At 44.5% G+C, this 18,678-nt stretch overlaps 1 pseudogene; it reads left to right on the forward strand.

Annotated features, from left to right (window-relative positions):
• The first annotated feature begins 535 nt into the window (after positions 1-535).
• LOC123180650 (glycerophosphodiester phosphodiesterase GDPD6-like) lies at positions 536-3,561 on the forward strand (annotated as a pseudogene).
• Positions 3,562-18,678: the final 15,117 nt, after the last annotated feature.

Consider the following 18,678-nt stretch of genomic DNA (forward strand, 5'->3'; position numbering starts at 1 on the left):
AAGGCCCGGGGGCAGGGCGAATGCCCTTTTACATCGTCCTTTTGGTTTTTAATGTATTCTAATCTGTTTCTCCTTTTTAACACCGTTTTCTATTTATTCTTATCAACTAAATGATCTCTACTCCTAATATCTCAGTTGGTAGTCTCCGTTTCGGGTTTATTTTCGTCCCACCTCCCGAGTGAGGGGGAGGGGGAGGGAGAGTGAGGAAGAGGGAGGAAGAGGGGGTGTGTGAGAGAATTTGATGGTAAAAAAGATCGTCAATGTCACTTAATATGTATGCGAATATTAAATGTAATATTAACATAATTAATATTGAACTTTTAAATTTAATGTGGCCTCGTTGCAACGCACATGCGTTCTTCTAGTTCCTCATAGGATGTGACCCTATGCAATTAGTGAACCCAGCGGCTTTCATTGACCGCTGAAATCGTTGCTGACAGCAAACTTGTCGACACCCATGCAACCCTGCTGTACCGGGCGACGGACGACGACTCTGCGATAGGTACGGGACAGCCGGAGGAATTCCGACTCCAATCGACTTCATTCCCCTTCCGAAAATCAAAGAAGCAGCAGAAAGAAATGCAGGGGCAGCAGCTCACGCCATGTCCAAATCCAAATCCAAATAGCGTCGCCACTTACAAGACTTTTTTGGGTGTGTCGCTCTCAAAGGAATATTCCGTGCCCGGCCACCGCTTCTTAAAAGCTTCTCTGACTCTGACTCCATAGGCGGAGGAGGAGGCTACGCGTAAGGAGGAGAAGGAAGCAAGGAGGGAGGCAGCAGAAGCACCATGGATTCCCTCTGTAAGTGCCATACCATGGCTTCACTCTCTCTCTCTCTGAATAATGCATAGATTTGATGCAAGATGATCTTGCTATTTTGAATCTGAATTTGATGATCTTACTATTTTGAATCTCGGAGTAGCGCAACTTCATATGGCAAAGATGGAATTTGTATCAAATTGGTTCGTCAGAATCTTCAGTATTTGCTTAGTTTCAAGATCCTATAAACTGAATGCATTCTCTGACAGGGCACGCCTCCGTCATTGTCCTTGTGCTCCTATTCATTGGAGGATCCGATGCCAACCCAGCCGCCCGTCGCCACAGTCAGCTGGATGTAAACCACAAGAAGCAGCCACTACAGACATTCAGGCCTTACAACATTGCCCACAGGGGTTCCAATGGCGAAATACCCGAGGAGACAGCTGCGGCATATTTGGTAACCAGCAATTTACTCCTCAATTACTTGCCCTTCCTTCTATGTTGCATCAGCTTCAGATGGTAGTAGTATACTTTAGTGCCACGTCAAATTCAACTGTTACTCCCTCTGTCCGGAATTACTCGCATAAATGGATGTATATAGACGTATTTTTAGTTCTAGATACATCCATTTCTATCCATTTCTGTGACAAGTAATACGGAATGGAGGGAGTATTGGGTATTGACCCTAATAGTCTTCAGTACCCGAGAAGACTATAGTATAGCACATTCCACATGCCCAACTATGATGAAAGGACGTGTATGCTGAAGAATATCCCGAAGATCATGTCATGTCCAGATTGTTAGCATGTTTTTTAAACTGGTGGAGATTCTATGAAGACTGAAATCCAATATCTTAATGCAAGCCTGATTTTTTAAAAACCGAACCTGAATATATTTGTGCAATGTTTATGGCAGAGGGCTATCGACGAAGGTGCAGACTTCATTGAGACTGATATACTTGCATCAGAGGACGGTCATCTGATATGTTTTCATGATGTAACACTGGATAACACAACCGACATCGCCAGCCGTACTGAGTTCGCTGGCAGGAAGAGAACCTATGAAGTCCAGGGAGTAAATATGACTGGTTGGTTTACCGGTATGTGAAACTGTGTCTCAAGCTTCTTTTGTTGCTAACTTTCTATTTCTAACATTTTTTGGTCGAGAATCTACTTCTGACTTTTGGAGTTCTTTTTTCCTCCAGTGGATTTTACACTAAGAGAACTGAAATCACTGAGGGTGAAACAGCGCTTCAGTTTCAGGGATCAACAGTATAATGGTATTACTTTTGTCTTGTCTATTTCTTGCTTTCTTATTTTTTAATGCAGTTTACTGCCCTTAAATATGACTCTCATGTTTGCCATCAACAATGAAATAAAATCATATTAGTCTCAATCGTGTGTAATTCGGATGCCTTATACATTTTTAGTTATTACCTCCGATCCATAATAAGTGTTGCAATTTTGAACTAACCCCAGTTCAAAACTGCGGTACTTATTTTGGATCGGAGGGAGTACTATTTAATGTCCTTTTAAATACATAACTCTTGTTTCTTTGCTACTGCTAATAGTGTTCTCCTACTATATTGCAGGGAAGTACAATATTCTTACATTTGATGAGTTTATCTTGATTGCACTTCATGCTGACAGGGTGGTCGGAATATACCCAGAGATCAAGAATCCTATTTTCATCAACCAGCATGTAGGTGATTTCAACCTGACAAACTCCTGGAACACATTGTTTACTTAACAAATGAACCAACTTTAATGTCTACTGATTTCTTGAATATTTTTCCACAATATGATTTTTGAATAAACATGCAGGTCAAGTGGTCAGGTGGCAAGAAGTTTGAGGACAAGTTTGTCGAGACGCTTCTCAAGTATGGCTACAAAGGCAAATATATGTCTGAAGATTGGCTCATGAAGCCGCTATTCATCCAATCCTTTGCTCCAACTTCACTAATTTACATCTCAAACATCACAAATGCTCCAAAACTACTTCTAATAGACGAAACCACAGTTCCAACTCAAGATACCAACCAGGTAAGATCAGCAGTAAGCCCTACTTTTTTTTTGTACCAAGTTCATCACCCGAAAACTCCTAGTTTTCAAAGACCATTTCTAACCTGCAGTCATACTATGAAATAACTTCGAACGGCTATCTCGCGTTCATAAGGAAGTATGTAATTGGGATTGGGCCATGGAAGGATACAATTATCCCCCCAGAGAATAATCATTTAGGCCCTGCAACCGATCTTGTGGCACGGGCACATGCTCTGAATCTTCAGGTGAGCAAGTTATACATGTACATATACATATGCCAGGTCATAGATGAACAGTACCTTGCTGAATCATGGTGGCGTTCCAGGTGCATCCATACACATTCAGAAATGAGAACTCATACCTGCACTTCAACTTCCATCAAGACCCTTATGCTGAATATGAGTACTGGCTCAGAGAGATCGGAGTCGACGCACTGTTCACCGATTTCACCGGCAGCTTGCACAAGTACCTGGAGTGGACAGCTCCACACCAAAACAAAGAAAAGAAGTGCAGAGGACCTCCTGCATGAGATCGCCAAGACGCTGAAGTTTGATGCTCACTAAAGCTTTGGTTGCCAAGTCTGTATACCTCCTCCCTTTGAGGGGCTATTTCATTGTTGTCGGTACCGAGAAAATGGACTGGTTAATACCATTCTATGTAATTGCTTCGTACAGATCACGGGAAGTGGCAACTGTAGAGCATCATGGAGTTCCAAAAAACCTTCATTTAGTGAAAAATTTCTTCCCATTTTGGCGGGACATGCCAACGCTTTTAAAACTGGATAATTTGGCATGCGGTCTGAATCGTTTTCCTGAGCATAGGCGAGGAGGCGGCCGACTCAGTAACCCTAGCCGCGACCGGTCATCTGGGCTGTAGAATCATTTTTCATACTATGTTGATATGGTCTTGAACTCAAGACCTCCTAACTCTGATACCACATTGAATTCATGCTCTAACCAATTCAATCAAAAATTCGAATTTGTAAAGAGAGGCGGGCAATATATTTTAACAATGTGTTTCATAGTTGTCAGACGACGGCTCGTTATGTGTTTGAGCCTGGTTGGGCTGACATTTAATTATGCCTGCGTTAGTTCTTTTTGTCGGTATGGTCTTACTTAGTGGGTGGAGAGAGTTGTTGGGTGGGTCAACGTGATGTTGTAACACATCGCAACGTTGGTGGCCACTGATAGTGTTCATATTAGCCCCATACAAACACCATGATTACCTGCTAGTAGGCTCATACCTCCTCGAGCAGGAAACACACTCTTAGAAACGGCTCCCACCAACGACCCCCAAGGTCCCGAGCCACTACGGCCCACCATCCCTAAGGAGCTTAGTAACTTGGTAAATAGATACGGTTCGTGTCATTGTCAACTCACTGTTAGGTTGATCCTTCTCGTGTGGGCCCAACGGCCCATCGGACCCTTGATCCGCGCCTTGATCGGGGGCGCTCAACCCACCTATGGTTGACGCCCCCCTGTCGCGGGCTATATAAAGAGGTGGGGGCTGGGGCACGCACTACGAGGTTGGTCGCGCAGCCGCTAACCCCACCGACAAAACCTACTGATCTAGGTTAGCCCTGCAGTGACGGAAAGCACCGCCACTGCTCTCTCCACAGCCGCCACAACTCCACCATGGCCAACGGCTCGGGCTCCTCGAGCCAAGCAGAAGGTAGACCACTGTCACATCTTTACCCTAGATGATCCAAGGAGTTTAACAATGGTGTCAGAGCCATCTAGGGTTCTAGATTAGTTTTCGGTGGCAAAAAAATCACAGAGATGATCCCCCTCCTAACACTAACCCTAAGAGAGACAGAGGGAAAAGAGTTCATCCATCGGAAAAGTGTGCCGCCGTCGAGCCGCCCCGTTCCTCTCGATCCGGATGGGCATCGGCAATCCGAACCGTTCGAAAGAAGAACACGGGCAGTGGGGTGCACTACGCCTTCTCCATCGCCGAAAGCATGGATTACAGTTACCGGACGGCCGCGCGGTCGCCGGCAAAGGGCGCCGCCGTTGAACCGCTTGACGACGGTGCTCCCACCTACGGATGCACGCACGCGCCGGCAAGGGGGACAAGGGGGGCGCCGCCGCATCGGAGAGCTGTCGTCGGGCACGCATGGGGTTAGAGGAGGGGCCACAGCCGTGCCCTTCTCTCGCTCTCTCGCAGGGGCGGTGGTGGATGGGAGAAAAAAAGGAGAAAGGAAAGGGAGCTCGCGCGGCGCAGCGACTGGCGCGGCGCGGTGGCCCGGCGTGCAGGAGTGAGGCGTACAGAGGTGAGAGAAGAGGAAAGTGGCTAGGGTTCTCTCAAGTGGCGCTGGATCGGGCGTTTTTGTTCAGCCGACCTGCGTGCTGGGCCGTCGGATGGAATCCGATGGCCAGGCCGCAAACCCCAAGCCGCCGCTGGGCCGAAAGGGGAAGAGGCCGGCTCGCGTGCGCCGGGCTGCAGCTGCTGGCGGGCGCTGGGCCGGGCCGTTTTCGGCCAGGGCGACGCGTTGACGCACTGAGCGCACGCGAATGGCAGGCCGTGGGCCGGGCTGAGAGCAGGTCGCAGACCAGGCCGATTATTATTATTATTATTATTATTTTCAGAAGCATATTTTGTCCAGATTTTGGTCAATTTTTTATATAGCTTTTTCTTTTTTCTATTCAAATTAATCCAACAAAAATTTGTCTAGAAAATAAAAAAGTAAAAGAAATACTTCTGAAAAATAAAAATTTCATGAATTTTTTATTCATGTTTTTCCGCTGCAAATAAATAAAAGTGCTCTTTTAAAAGTAAATAAAACAAAAGTAAAATTAAATTTTATAGAGCATGTTAAAGTGATTATTGAAACAATTATGATCCTATTATTTTTATGACCAACGTTGTTAATAATATGATCATGATTTGTTATTGTTATAAAAGGTGCATTTATTTCTACTTTTGCCCAATGGTGATATAGATTTAATTGCATAAACAGTTGTATGTTTTAATTTTGACCAATGTTGGATTAATGCATGCAATTGTTGTTATGATCTCACTAAATTGTGGTTTCGGGAGGGTACCACTTGATGAGTTGCCTCAAGAATGTTCCAACCCTCAGAGGTGATAACTACACTGAGTGGAGAAAGAAAGTTGACTTGGCTTTTGTCGAGGTGGACTGGGTTGTGGACACTCCACAGCCGGTCAAACTAGCAGAGCCAGTCAGAGGTGCAAAAGAAGATGATGCTGCTTGGGAGAATAAGAAAAAGGATCATGCTCCAGTGGAGATGTTATATTCCATCGAAAACCAAAAGTGGGTCAATGCCAATAAAAAGTGCACGACTTTCATAAAGAACACAATTGAGAACGCTATTGTGGGCTCAATTGCAGAGTGTACTTCCGTAGGGGAGTTTCTTGAAAAGATAAAGAGCCAGTTCACTGGTTCTTCAAAGATATATGCTACCCAGTTGCTAAAGCAGCTGGTGACAGAAAAGTACATAGGCGGTGGACATGGCATAAGAGAGCACATCCTCAGGATGAGCAACATGGCAGCTAAGTTTAAACCCATGAATGAGGATTTGGAGCTCAAGCCTGCACTACTTGTTCACCTGGTCATGGCTTCACTGTCAAAAGAGTTTGACACTTTTGTTGTCAACTACAACATGTCGCCTGGAAAACGAGACATTGAAAATACTATAGCCATGTTGTGCAAGAAGAGGAAAGACTTAAAACCTCATATGGTGGTTCTCTGAATTATGTGAGGGATAATAAGAAAAAGAACTACAATCAATGTGGCAAAGGTTCTCCTTCAAAGCCACATGGAAAAGCTTCCACGCACCATCAGCATCAGCAAAAGTCTTTTCCAGTGGACAAAGGCACATGTCTCCATTGTAAGCAGACTGGGCACTACAAGAAAGATTGCCCTGTTTGGCTGAAGTCAATAATGGCAAAGAGAAGTAACAACATTGTTTACTTTGTAAATGAATCCTTGTATACACAGTTTTCGAAATCTACTTGGTGGATTGACTCGGGTTCAACCATTCATGTTGCAAATTCATTACAGGGATTCCATTCGACGCGGACTATGCAAAGAAGCGAAAGATGCATTGAGGTTGCAAATGGAGTTCAAGCAGAAATTGAAGCTGTCACGACATATCCCTGGAGTTAGCTGATGGATTCACGCTTCTGCTTAGAGATGTTTTATATGTTCCTTCATGTCACAGAAACTTGATTAGTGTTTCCTGTTTGGACAAAGATCATTATGAATGTTATTTTGGACATGGCAAGTGTGCCATATTGTTTAATAATGCTTATGTGGGTGATGCTTTACTTCACAATGAGCTTTATTTATTATCACTGCGCGAAAAAGTGTATTCTGTGTGTAATGTGAATGAGCATGTTTCCCCGTCAAATAAAGAACAAAAGAAAAGAAAGATAACTCACGACTCGTCGGAATTATGCCACTGTCGCTTGGGCCATATTTCGAAGGGGAGAATAGAAAGACTAGTTAAAAATGAAATTCTTCCTCCATTAGGGTTCTCAGACTTAGAACAATGCATAGATTTCATTAAAGGAAAGTATGTAAAACAAATCAAGAAGGGTGCAAACCGTAGCACAGGAACACTAGAAATCATTCACACTGACATTTGTCGAACATTTCCGGTGAAAAGTGTGGATGGCTATGACTCGTTCATAACATTCACAGACGATTACTCCCGATATGGTTACATTTATCCAATGAAAGAAAGATCTTAAGCGTTGGATAAATTTAAGATATTCAAAGGTGAAGTTGAAAATCAACATGATAAAAGAATAAAGATAGTCAGATCTGACCGTGGGGGGGGGGGGGTACTATGGTCGGCTGATACGTCTCCGTCGTATCTACTTTTCCTAACACTTTTACTCTTGTTTTGGACTCTAATTTGCATGATTTGAATGAAACTAACCCGGACTGACGCTGTTTTCAGCAGAACTACCATGGTGTTGTTTTTATGCAGAAATAAAAGTTCTCGGATTGGAACGAAACTTTGCGATGATATTTTATACAATAAAAGAGAATTACTGGAGTCAGGAACCACCGGAGGAGGGCACCTGGGTGGGCACAACCCACCAGGGCGTGCCCAGGTGGGTTGTCCCCACCTGGTAGCCCTGCAGACCCTGAAACCGACGCTATAAAATCCTATTTTTCCAGAAAAAAACCTGGGAGAAAGAATTATCCTGTTCCACGAGACGGAGCTGCTGTCACCTCCTGTTCTTCATCGGGAGGCCAGATCGGGAGTCCGTTTGGGGCTCCGGAGAGGGGGATCTTCGATCTTCGTCATCACCAACCCTTCTCCATCGCCAATTCCATGATGCTCTCCACCAGGAGTGAGTAATTCCTTCGTAGGCATATAATCGAGTTAGTTTTGTTAGGGCTTGATCCCTAGTATCCACTATGTTCTGAGATTGATGTTGCTATGACTTTGCCATGCTTAATGCTTGTCACTTTGGGCCCGGGTGCCATGATTTCAGATCTGAACCGTTTATGTTATCACCATTATATCTATGTTCTAGATCCGATCTTGCAAGCTATAGTCACCTACTACGTGTTATGATCCGGCAACCCCGGAGTGACAATAGTCGGGACACTTCCCGGTGATGACCGTAGTTTGAGGAGTTCATGTATTCATCGTGTGTTAATGCTCTGTTCCGGTTCTCTATTAAAAGGAAGCATTAATATCCCTTAGTTTCCAATAGGACCCCGCTGCCACGGGAGGGTAGGACAAAAGATGTCATGCAAGTTCTTTCCATAAGCACGTATGAATATTTATGGAATACGTGCCTACATTATATTTATGAACTCAAGCTAGTGCCGTATCGCCCTAGGTTATAACTGTCACATGATGAATATCATCCAACAAATTGCCGATCCAATGCCTACGGTTTTCCTACATATTGATCTTGCCAAGTTACTACTGCTATTGTTACTGTTGCACTCGCTACAAAATCACTACTATCACTGTTACCGTTACTATTGCTGTTGCTACTACTATCAAAACTATCATACTACTTTGCTACTGATCACTTTGCTGCAGATAATTAATCTCCAGGTGTGGTTGAATTGACAACTCAACTGCTAATACCTACAAATATTCTTTTGGCTCCCCTTGTGTCGAATCTATAAATTTGGGTTGAATACTCTACCCTCGAAAACTGTTGCGATCCCCTATACTTGTGCTTTATCAAGACCTTTTTCTGGCTCCATTGCCGGGGAGCATAGCTATATTTGTTGAGTCACTTGGGATTATTATCAATTTATCACTATGAAGAATCTGAAGGATGCTAAGACTAAGATTTTCCCTCTAAGACGAGGGGAGGTAAGGAACTGCCATCCAGTTCTTCTTTTGATTCTCCTTCTGTTATAAGTAAAATTGCAACACCACCACATGCTATTAATCCTGATATGTCGCAAGTTATTGATGATGCTACTTCCGCTGTGAATGATGTTTATGATGATGCTAGTACCTTTCTTGATAATAATGTGCGACTAGGTGAATTTCTTGATGAACAAATTGCTAGAACTAAAGCTTTTGAGAATGCTGGAACTGATGAAACTGTTGAAACTGATGAAGAACTTGAAACTAAAAATCTTGAAACACCTATTAGAACTAGTCCTCCTAGATATGAATTGCCTAAGGTACCAGAAGGTTATGTTATGGGTGAGGAGGTAACTAGAGATATTTTTCCTTGTAAGGATAGAGATGATCTAGAGAAATTATTATGCAAGTATAAAGAAAAATCTTTGAATGCTAAAATGAAATGTGATCCTAAGTTTGCTACTTCACCTATCTTTTTTTACGATAAGGATTATGAATTCTCTGTCGACCCAGAGTTGATTACTTTGGTTGAATCTGATCCTTTCCATGGTTATGAAACTGAAACTGTTGTGGCACATCTCACTAAGTTGAATGACATAGCCACCCTTTTTGCTCAAGATGAGAAGATTCACTATTATTATATTCTCAAATTATTTCCGTTCTCATTAAAGGGTGATGCTAAAGCTTGGTACAATACACTTGCTCCTGGTTGTGTGCGTAGTCCCCAGGATATGATTTATTACTTCTCTAAAAAATATTTTTCTGCTCATAAGAAACAAGCTGCCTTACAGGAAATATTTAACTTTGTGCAAATTGAAGAAGAGAGTCTCCCACAAGTTTGGGGGAGGCTTCTCCAATTGCTTAATGCTTTGCATGATCATCTGTTGGGGAACGTAGTAATTTCAAAAATTTCCTACGCACACGCAAGATCATGGTGATGCATAGCAAGGAGAGGGGAGAGTGTGTCCACGTACCCTCGTCGATCGAAAGCGGAAGCGTTAGCACAACGCGGTTGATGTAGTCGTACGTCTTCACGATCCAACCGATCAAGTACCAAACGCACGACACCTCCGAGTTCAGCACACGTTCAGCTCGATGACGTCCCTTGAACTCCGATCCAGCCGAGCTTTGAGGGAGAGTTCCGTCAGCATGACGGAGTGGTGACGATGATGATGTTCTACCGACGCAGGGCTTCGCCTAAGCACCGCTACGATATTATCGAGGTGGATTATGGTGGAGGGGGGCACCGCACACGGCCAAGAGATCAAGAGATCAATTGTTGTGTCTCCAAGGGGTGCCCCCTCCCCGTATATAAAGGAATGGAGGAGGGGGAGGGCCGGCCCTCTCTATGGCGCACCCTAGGAGGAGTCCTACTCCCACCGGGAGTAGGATTCCCCCCCTTCCAAGTAGTAGGAGTAGGAGTCAAGGAAAGGGGAAAGAGAAGAGAAGGAAGGAGGGGGCGCAGCCCCTCCCCCTACTCCAATTCGGACTAGGCCTTGGGGGGCACGCAACCTCTCCTCTCTCTTTCCCCTAAAGCCCAATAAGGCCCATATACTCCGTGGCGAATTCCTGTAACTCTCCGGTACTCCGAAAAATACCCGAATCACTCGGAACCTTTCTGATGTCCGAATATAGTGGTCCAATATATCGATCTTTACGTCTCGACCATTTCGAGACTCCTCGTCATGTCCTCAATCTCATCCGGGACTCTGAACTACCTTCGGTACATCAAATCACATAAACTCATAATATAACCGTCATCGAACTTTAAGCGTGCGGACCCTACGGGTTCGAGAACTATGTAGACATGACCGAGACACGTCTCCGGTCAATAACCAATAGCGGAACCTGGATGCTCATATTGGCTCCCACATATTCTACGAAGATCTTTATCGGTCAGACCGCATAACAACATACGTTGTTCCCTTTGTCATCGGTATGTTACTTGCCCGAGATTCGATCATCGATAACTCAATACCTAGTTCAATCTCGTTATCGGCAAGTCTCTTTACTCGTTCCGTAATACATCATCCCGCAACTAACTCATTAGTTGCAATGCTTGCAAGGCTTATAGTGATGTGCATTACCGAGTGGGCCCAGAGATACCTCTCCAACAATCGGAGTGACAAATCCTAATCTCGAAATACGCCAACCCAACAAGTACCTTCGGAGACACCTGTAGAGCACCTTTATAATAACCCAGTTACGTTGTGACGTTTGGTAGCACACAAAGTGTTCCTCCGGTAAACGGGAGTTGCATAATCTCATAGTCATAGGAACATGTATAAGCCATGAAGAAAGCAATAGCAGAATACTAAACAATCGTGTGCTAAGCTAACGGAATGGGTCAAGTCAATCACATCTTTCTCCTAATGATGTGATCCCGTTAATCAAATGACAACTCATGTCTATGGCTAGGAAACATAACCATCTTTGATCAACGAGCTAGTCAAGTAGAGGCATACTAGTGACACTATGTTTGTCTATGTATTCACACAAGTATTATGTTTCCGGTTAATACAATTCTAGCATGAATAATAAACATTTATCATGATATAATGAAATAAATAATAACTTTATTATTGCCTCTAGGGCATATTTCCTTCAGTCTCCCACTTGCACTAGAGTCAATAATCTAGTTCACATCACCATGTGATTTAATACCAATAGTTCACATCACCATGTGACTAACACCCATAGTTCACATCGTCATGTGACCAACACCCAAAGGGTTTACTAGATTCAATAATCTAGTTCACATCGCTATGTGATTAACACCCAAAGAGTACTAAGGTGTGATCATGTTTTGCTTGTGAGACAAGTTTAGTCAACGGGTCTGCCACATTCAGATCCGTGTGTATTTTGCAAATTTCTATGTCAACAATGCTCTGCACGGAGCTACTCTAGCTAATTGCTCCCACTTTCAATATGTATCCAGATTGAGACTTAGAGTCATCTGGATCAATGTCACAATTTGCATCGACGTAACCCTTTACGACGAACCTTTTTGTCACCTCCATAATCGAGAAACATATCCTTATTCCACTAAGGATAATTTTGACCGCTGTCCAGTGATCTACTCCTAGATCACTATTGTACTCCCTTGCCAAAATCAATGTAGGGTATACAATAGATCTGGTACACAGCATGGCATACTTTATAGAACCTATGGCTGAGGCACAGGGAATGACTTTCATTATCTTTCTATCTTCTGCCGTGGTCGGGCTTTGAGTCTTACTCAATTTCACACCTTGTAACAGAGGCAAGAACTCTTTCTTTGACTGTTCCATTTTGAACTCTTCAAAATCTTGTCAAGGTATGTACTCATTGAAAAACTTATCAAGCGTCTTGATCTATCTCTATTGATCTTGATGCTCAATATGTAAGCAGCTTCACCGAGGTCTTTCTTTGAAAAACTCCTTTCAAACACTCCTTTATGTTTTGCAGAATAATTCTACATTATTTCCGATCAACAATATGTCATTCACATATACTTATCAGAAATGCTGTAGTGCTCCCACTCACTTTCTTGTAAATACAGGCTTCACCGCAAGTCTATATAAAACTATATCCTTTGATCAACTTATCAAAGCGTATATTCCAACTCCGAGATGCTTGCACCAGTCCATAGATGGATCGCTGGAGCTTGCATATTTTGTTACCACCTTTAGGATTGACAAAACCTTCTGGTTGCATCATATACAACTCTTCTTTAATAAATCCATTAAGGAATGCAGTTTTGTTTATCCATTTGCCAGATTTCATAAAATGCGGCAATTGCTAACATGATTCGGACAGACTTAAGCATAGATATGAGTGAGAAACTCTCATCGTAGTCAACACATTGAACTTGTCGAAAACCTTTTGCGACAATTCTAGCTTTGTAGATAGTAACACTACTATCAGCGTCCGTCTTCCTCTTGAAGATCCATTTAATCTCAATGGCTCGCCGATCATTGGGCAAGTCAATCAAAGTCCATACTTTGTTCTCATACATGGATCTCATCTCAGATTTCATGGACTCAAGCCATTTCGCGGAATCTGGGCTCATCATCGCTTCCTCATAGTTCGTAGGTTCGTCATGGTCAAGTAACATGACCTCCAGAACAGGATTACCGTACCACTCTGGTGCGGATCTCACTCTGGTTTACCTACGAGGTTCGGTACTAACTTGAAAGTTACATGATCATCATCATTAGCTTCCTCACTAATTGGTGTAGTAGTCACAGGAACAGATTTCTGTGATGAACTACTTTCCAATAAGGGAGCAGGTACAGTTACCTCATCAAGTTCTACTTTTCCTCCCACTCACTTCTTTCGAGAGAAACTCCTTCTCTAGAAAGGATCCATTCTCAGCAACGAATATCTTGCTTTCGGATCTGTGATAGAAGGTGTACCCAACATTTTCTTTTTGGTATCCTATGAAGACGCACTTCTCCGATTTGGGTTTGAGCTTATCAGGTTGAAACTTTTTCACATAAGCATTGCAAACTCAAACTTTAAGAAACGACAACTTTGGTTTCTTGCCAAACCACAGTTCATATGGTGTCGTCTCAACAGATTTAGATGGTGCCGTTTTAACGTGAATGCAGCTGTTTCTAATGCATAACCCCAAAACGATAGTGACAAATCGGTAAGAAACATCATAGATTGTACTATATTCAATAAAGTACGGTTATGACGTTCGGACACACCATTATGCTGTGGTGTTCCAGGTGGCATGAGTTTGTGAAACTATTCCACATTGTTTTAATTAAAGGCCAAACTCGTAACTCAAGTATTTTATCTCTGCGATCTTATCGTAGAAACTTTTATTTTCTTGTTACGATGATTCTCCACTTCACTCTGAAATTCTTTGAACTTTTCAAATGTTTCAGACTTGTGTTTCATCAAGTAGATATACCCATATCTGCTCAAATCATCTGTGAAGGTCAGAAAATAACGATACTTGCCGCTAGCCTTAACACTCATCGGACCGCATACATCAGTATGTATTATTTCCAATAAGTCAGTTGCTCGCTCCATTGTTCCGGAGAACGGAGTCTTAGTCATCTTGCCCATGAGGCATGGTTCGCAAGCATCAAGTGATTCATAATCAAGTGATTCCAAAAGTCCATCAGCATGGAGTTTCTTCATGCGCTTTACACCAATATGACCTAAATGGCAGTGCCACAAATAAGTTGCACTATCATTATTAACTTTGCATCTTTTGGCTTCAATATTATGAATATGTGTATCACTATGATCGAGATCCAACGAACCATTTTCATTGGGTGTGTAACCATATAAGGTTTTATTCATGTAAATAGAACAACAATTATTCTCTAACTTAAATGAATAACCGTATTGCAATAAACATGATCAAATCATATTCATGCTCAACGCAAACACCAAATAACACTTATTTAGGTTCAACACTAATCCCGAAAGTTATATGGATTGTGCGATGATGATCACATCAATCTTGGAACTACTTCCAACACACATCGTCACTTCATCCTTAACTAGTCTCTGTTCATTTTGCAACTCCTGTTTTAAGTTACTACTCTTAGCAACTAAACCAGTATCAAATACTGAGGGGTTGCTATAAACACTAGTAAAGTACACATCAATAACATGTATATCAAATATACTTTTGTTCACTTTTCCATCCTTCTTATCCGCTAATTTTTTGAGGTAGTTCTGCTTCCAGTGACCAGTCCTTTTGCAGTAGAAGCACTTAGTCTCAGGCTTAGGACCAGACTTGGGCTTCTTCACTTGAGCAGAAACTTGCCTGCCGTTCTTCTTGAAGTTCCCCTTCTTCCCTTTGCCCTTTTCTTAAAACTAGTGGTCTTGTCAACCATCAACACTTGATGTTTTTCTTGATTTCTACCTTCGTCGATTTCAGCATCACGAAGAGCTCGGGAATTACTTTCATCATCCCTTGCATACTATAGTTCATCACGAAGTTCTACTAACTGGGTGATGGTGACTAGAGAATTCTGTCAATCACTATTTTATCTAGAAGATTAACTCCCACTTGATTCAAGCGATTGTAGTACCCAGACAATCTGAGCACATGCTCACTGCTTGAGCTATTCTCCTCCATCTTTTAGCTATAGAACTTGTTGGAGACTTCATATCTCTCAACTCGGGTATTTGCTTGAAATATTAACTTCAACTCCTGGAACATCTCATATGGTCCATGACGTTAACGTCTTTGAAGTCCCGATTCTAAGCTGTTAAGCATGGTGCACTAAACTATCAAGTAGTCATCATATTGAGCTAGCCAAACGTTTATAACGTCTGCATCTGCTCCTGCAATAGGTCTGTCACCTAGCGGTGCATCAAGGACATAATTCTTCTGTGCTGCAATGAGGATAATCCTCAGATCACGGATCCAATCCTCATCTTTGCTACTAACATCTTTCAACATAATTTTTCTCTAGGAACATATCAAAAATAAACACAGGGAAGCAACAACGCGAGCTATTGATCTACAACATAATTTGCAAAATACTATCAGGACTAAGTTCATGATAAATTTAAGTTCAATTAATCATATTATTTAAGAACTCCCACTTAGATTGTGACGCCCCCGATTTGACCGTACACTAATCATGCACGCAAATGTGTACGATCAAGATCAGGGACTCACGGGAAGATATCACAACACAACTCTAAAACATAAATAAGTCATACAAGCATCATAATACAAGCCAGGGGCCTCGAGGGCTCGAATACAAGTGCTCGATCATAGACGAGTCAGCGGAAGCACAACATCTGAGTACAGACATAAGTTAAACAAGTTTGCCTTAAGAAGGTTAGCACAAACTGGGATACAGATCGAACGAGGCGCAGGCCTCCTGCCTGGGATCCTCCTAACTACTCCTGGTCGTCGTCAGCGGGCTGCACGTAGTAGTAGGCACCTACAATGTCGTAGGTGTCGTCGTCGACGGTGGCGTCTGGCTCCTGGACTCCAGCATCTGGTTGCGACAACCAGATAGAAAGGAAAGGGGGAAAAGAGGGAGAGAAGCAACCGTGAGTACTCATCCAAAGTACTCGCAAGCAAGGAGCTACACTACATATGCATGGGTATATGTGTAAAGGGGCATATCAGTGGACTGAACTGCAGAATGCCAGAATAAGAGGGGGATAGCTAGTCCTGTCGAAGACTACGCTTCTGGCCATCTCCATCTTGCAGCATGTAGAAGAGAGTAGATTGAAGTCCTCCAAGTAGCATCGCATAGCATAATCCTACCCGGCGATCCCCTCCTCGTCGCCCTGTTAGAGAGCGATCACCGGGTTGTATCTAGCACTTGGAAGGGTGTATTTTCTTCAGTATCCGGTTCTAGTTGTCATAAGGTCAAGGTACAACTCCGGGTCGTCCTTTTACCGAGGGACACGGCCATTCGAATAGATAAACTTCCCTGCAGGGGTGCACCACATAACCCAACACGCTCGATCCCATTTGGCCGGACACACTTTTCTGGGTCATGCCCGGCCTCGGAAGATCAACACGTCGCAGCCCCACCTAGGCTCAACAGAGAGGTCAACACGCCGGTCTAAATCCTATGCGCGCAGGGGTCTGGGCCCATCGCCCATTTCACACCAGCACTTTGCGAGGGCGGCCGGAAGCAGACCTAGCCTAGTGGCGTTCCAGTCCAATCCGGCGCGTGCCGCTCCGTCGCTGACGTCAAAAAGAGCTTCGGCTGATACCACGACGTCGAGTGCCCATAACTGTTCCCGCGTAGCTGGTTAGTGCGTATAGACCAAATGGCCAGACTCAGATCAAATACCAAGAACTCGTTAAGCGTGTTATGTTGAACTAACCGCGGACGCCGTCCAGGGCCAGGCCCACCTCTCACCTAGGCGGTCTCAACCTGCCCTGTCGCTCCGCCACAAAGATCCACTTGCGGGTACTCCTACGAGCCAACCCGACTTTAGTCACCACAGGTATCATGTATAGAGTATATAAGTATATACCCGTGATCACCGCCCAAGTGATCACGGCCCGATAGTATAGCACAGCAGACGGACAAGAATGTAGGGCCACTGATGGAAAACTAGCATCCTATACTAAGCATGTAGGATTGCAGGTAAAGGTAACAACAGTAGAAACGAGGACAGGCTATGCATCAGGATAGGATAACGGAAAGCAGTAACATGCTACACTACTCTAATGCAAGCAGTATAGAGAAGAATAGGCGATATCTGGTGATCAAGGTGGGGGCTTGCCTGGTTGCTCTGGCAAGTAGGAGGGGTCGTCAACTCCGTAGTCGAACTGGGCAGCAGCAACGTCGGTCTCGTAGTCTACCGGAGAGAAGAGGGGGGGGGGAGAAACAGTAAATACAATGCAAACATAAGCATGACGATGCGTGACATGACAATGAGCGGTGCTAGGTGTGTACTAACGCGGCAGTAGGTGGTACCGGCGAAGGGGGGAACATCCGGGAAAGTATCCCCGATGTTTCGCATTTTCGGACAGACGGACCGGAGGGGGAAAGTTCCATGTTCGCTATGCTAGGAACGTGTGATTGACAAACGGACTACGTATTCGGATTCGTCTCGTCGTTCTGAGCAACTTTCATGTACAAAGTTTTTCCATCCGAGCTACGGTTTATTTTATATTAAATTTTAAAGATTTAAATCATTTTTAGAATTTAATAAATTAATTTAATTCGAAATTTAATTAATGCATCAGCATGACGTCAGCATGACGTCAGCATGACGTCAGCAGTCAACGTTGACCGTTGACCTGGTCAACCTGACAGGTGGGTCCCACCTGTCAGGGGCTGTTAGCTAATTAACTACTGTTTAATTAAATTAACTAATTAATTAGATTAATTTAAACAAGATTAATTAACTTAATTAATTTAATTAATTAATTAAATTTATTTTTATTATTTGTTTTATTTATATTTTTTTAATTCTTTAATTCTTTTTTTTACGTTCTCTGGGCGTGGGGCCCATCTGTCATAGGCCCCAGGGGGTTCGGGCCCAGGGGCAGTGGCTCAGGGGCGCGAGGCCCCACTTGGCAGTGGCCCAGGGGCCACAGGCGGGCGCGGACGCGGCGCGCGCGTGTGGCGCGGGCGACGGGCGGTGGTGCGGGCGGACCCGGCGACGAGCGCCGCAGGCGGGGTCAAGCCCGAGCGGCGACCAGCACGCGGGGGCGGCACGGCGTGGCCCCCAGGTCGAAGCGGCGACGAGGCCGAGGGCGGGGCGCGCAAGCTGCGGCGGTGGTGAGGGCGAACGGAGGGGGGCCGTGGGGCGCGGTGGTGGAGGCGGTGAGCGCGGTGGCGAGCGCCGTGCGGGGCGGAGGAAGTGGCCGAGCGCGGCCACGGCGGGCGCGCCTAGTCGCAGGGGGAGCCGGGGGAGGGGGGTGCGCCGCCCGCTGCGACGGCACCGCGCGGTGAGCAGCGGGACGGTGCGGCGACGAGCGCGGCCGAGCGCGCGCGGGGCGTGGGGACCGCGGCGAGTGCGCGCTGGACAGGGGGGTGCGGGGCAGGCGACGGGCTGCAGCGGCGGGGCCGAGCGAGGGCGGCCGGACGCAGCCAAGGCGGGCGCGTGCGGGCACGCGC

The sequence above is a fragment of the Triticum aestivum genome, chromosome 1D, assembly GCF_018294505.1.
Source record: "Triticum aestivum cultivar Chinese Spring chromosome 1D, IWGSC CS RefSeq v2.1, whole genome shotgun sequence".
NCBI classification, from domain to species: domain Eukaryota; kingdom Viridiplantae; phylum Streptophyta; class Magnoliopsida; order Poales; family Poaceae; genus Triticum; species Triticum aestivum.